Below are 3,352 nucleotides of genomic sequence, written 5' to 3'. Positions count from 1 at the left end.
CATCTCTATTTTGTTTTGTGAGAGTCTGGGTCTGAAACGGGTGGAAAAATGTGACACATGCCAGTTTTAAACAAAAAGGGTCAATTGCTCTTGTAAGAACAGACTGGAGCCATGCACATTGTTCTGACCTGTGAACATTGGGACATGGATAGACGTTGAAAATCAGTTGCCACAGTAAATTGCTCTCACAGAATACTTTTAATGAAATTGAACAGGAATGGCTCTTTAGGGGCGAGGGAATGCAGGAAATCTCGGCGTTGATACCTGGTTTTCATTTCTGATGATTTCACTGACCACAGTTGCTAGAACATGTGCCACGCCATGTTGTCGGCGAGACAGCGCTTACACAAACTCCAACCACGCAATACATTTCTTCCTCCTCGCTGTAAACTGACATAATCCCAGTCACAGGCTCTCCACAGACTCCTGCACACTACAGATTTCAGGTTCACTGTTTTGTTCAGTGGTTAGTCCAATCCTCTTCCATTTGCCTCCAACTTCCAAACAGGCCCACCATGCACAGCCACATGCAGCAGATATTCCCTTTGTTTATTGGAGGATAATGCCTGGGAATTTCCTCCCTGGATCCCTTGTCTCAGTCCATCCAAGAGTCACTCGCACACAGGGTAAAAGGGCTGGACAAGCAGGCGGTTTAGCTTCCTGCACCTCAGCTGTTTCCTAACAGCCTAAATCCTGGTAATTGGCCGTTCTCTGAGCTCTTGAGACAGGCCGACTAAACAGCTGTTGCAAACAATAAGACCCCATCCAGGCAAGCCATGGGTCCTAGCCAGTTCACGCTGCCAACATAGGATCAAGACGAGGCAGAAGAACTTGGGGGGTGGGAACTAGTACTTTCTCTTCTGTTTGTGCTAACAAAAGTTAAAATTACATGTCTATTTTCATATACACATTGTATGAATATGCTAGTATTTCAGTGCTTGAAGATTTTAACTCCACGAAATAAGCTCATTCATAGTCATTGTTTGGAACTCAAAGAACTTTAAATTGAGTGTATATATATATAACGTTTTTCTTGTCTTAATGACTACTCAAAGTTCTTTACATAGTACCAGAGCCATACACCATTCACACACAGTCATACACTGTTGCCCAGAGTACATCTGGGGGGGCTGATGGTTCTCCACGTATATATATATATATATATATATATATATATATATATATATATATATATATGTATATACAGTGCAGGCCAAAAGTTTGGTTACACCTTCTCATTCAATGCGCTTTCTTTATTTTCATGACTATTTACATTGTAGATTCTCACTGAAGGCATCAAAACTATAAATGAACACATATGGAATTATGTACTTAACAAAAAAGTGTGAAAAAACTGAAAACTAGTTTCTTCAACGTAGCCACCCTTTGCTCTGATTACTGCTTTGCACACTCTTGGCATTCTCTTGATGAGCTTCAAGAGGTAGTCACCTGAAATGGTTTCTCAACAGTCTTGAAAGAGTTCCCAGAGATGCTCAGCACTTGTTGGCCCTTTTGCCTTAACTCTGTGGTCTGGCTCACCCCAAGCCATCTCGATTGGGTTCAGGTCCAGTGACTGTGGAGGCGCGGCAATCCATCACTCTCCTTCTAGGTCAAATAGCCCATACACAGCCTGGAGGTGTGTTTGGGGTCATTGTCCTGTTGAAAAATAAATGATGGTCCAACTAAACACAACCTGGATGGGATGGCGTGTTGCTGCAGGATGCCGTGGAAGCCATGCTGGTTCAGTATGCCTTCAATTTGGAATGAATACCCAACAGTGTCACAAGCAAAGCACTCCCACACCATCACACCTCCTCCTCCATGCTTCATGGGGGGAACCAGGGATGTAGAATCCATCCGGTCACCTTTTCCCACGTTGCACAAAGACACTGCGGTTGGAACCAAAGATCTCAAATTTGGACTCATCAGACCAAAGCCCAGTTTTTCCCCTGGTCTAATGTCCATTCCTTGGGTTTTTTTAACCAAACAAATGTCTTCTGCTTGTTGCCTCTCCTTAGCAGTGGCTTCCTAGCTGATATTTGACCATGAAGTCCCGATTCGTTCAGTCTCCTCTTAACAGTTGTTCTAGAGATGTGTCTGCTTCTACAACTTTGTGTGGTATTCATCTGGTCTCTAATCTGAGCTGCTGTTGCCTTGTGATTTCTGAGGCTGGTGACTCAGATTAACTTATCCTCAGCAGCAGAGGTGACTCTTGGTCTTCCTTTCCTGGGGCAGTCCTCATGTGAGCCAGTTTCGTTGTAGCGCTTGATGGTTTTTGTGACAGCACTTGGAGGCACAATCAAAGTTTTCGCAATTTTCCAGAACTTCATTTCCTGACCTTCATTTCTTAAAGTAATGATGGCCACTTGTTTCTCTTTACTTAGCAGATTGGTTCTTGCCAATATGAATTCTAACAGTTAATAGGGCTGTTGGATGTGTATCAACCTGACTTCTGCACAACACAACTGATGGTCCCAACCACGTTAATAAGGGAATAAATTACACTAATTAACCTTGACAAGGCACACCTGTGAATTGAAAACCATTTCAGGTGACTACTTCATTAAGCTCATTTGGAGAACACCAAGGGTTTGCAGCATTATCAAAAAGCAAAGGGGGGCTACTTTGAGGAATTTAAAATATAAGACCTATTTAAGAGTTGTTTCCTACTTTGTTGTTGAGTACAAAATTCCATATGTGTGTATTCATAGTTTTGATGCCTTCAGTGAGAATCTACAACGTAAATAGTCATGAAAATGACGGAAATGCATTGAATGAGAAGGTGTTACCAAACTTTCGGCCTGCACTGTACACATATGTACGAACGTTTTGCATAGCAATGGATATTCTAATCGTAAAAAACTTCGAAAATGTTTATTGAGGTGCACAATAAGCCTTATTTGCATATCTGCAAACATGTTTCTCCTGATTGAAATACTACTTAAAAGCCTGGAGGCTTTTCAAATCCCAGTCAAGTCCCAGGACTGGTGGTGGGAGGTAAAAATAAGAAAAGAAAAAGATAAATGTTAGGTCACAAGTTGAGCCAAGGAAAGTCAATGCTCAAGATTTGAAATGCTACCTCAGATCCGAGCATGCTTGGCAACCCCCAACTTGTTACTCACATTTGACAATTACAGCCAAAATGTAAATGGACTGTATTTGTACAACGCTTTTCTAGTCTTAATAACTACTCAGAGCGCTTTTACATAGTACAGAAACCATTTAACATTCACACACATTCATACACTATGCCCAAGGCTGCTGTACAAGGTAAGTAAGTAAGTAAGTAAGTAAGCTTTATTTATATAGCACCTTTCACAGACAAAGAGGGTCACAAAGTGCTTTACAGTAA

General features: G+C 41.7%; 1 long non-coding RNA gene across 1 annotated transcript; it reads right to left on the bottom strand.

The window, feature by feature from the left end:
* Positions 1-1,362: 1,362 nt before the first annotated feature.
* LOC117937909 lies at positions 1,363-2,815 on the bottom strand. Its single transcript, XR_004655279.1, has 3 exons — positions 2,483-2,815; positions 2,367-2,372; positions 1,363-1,391 (listed from the first exon to the last, which is right to left on the bottom strand). It is a non-coding gene; the product is annotated as an uncharacterized LOC117937909 (long non-coding RNA).
* Between the last annotated feature and the right edge of the window lie 537 nt (positions 2,816-3,352).

The sequence above is a fragment of the Etheostoma cragini genome, chromosome 22, assembly GCF_013103735.1.
Source record: "Etheostoma cragini isolate CJK2018 chromosome 22, CSU_Ecrag_1.0, whole genome shotgun sequence".
Classification (NCBI taxonomy): domain Eukaryota; kingdom Metazoa; phylum Chordata; class Actinopteri; order Perciformes; family Percidae; genus Etheostoma; species Etheostoma cragini.
Note: the sequence above shows the minus strand (reverse complement) of the source record. Positions and strands in the feature narration are given on the sequence as shown.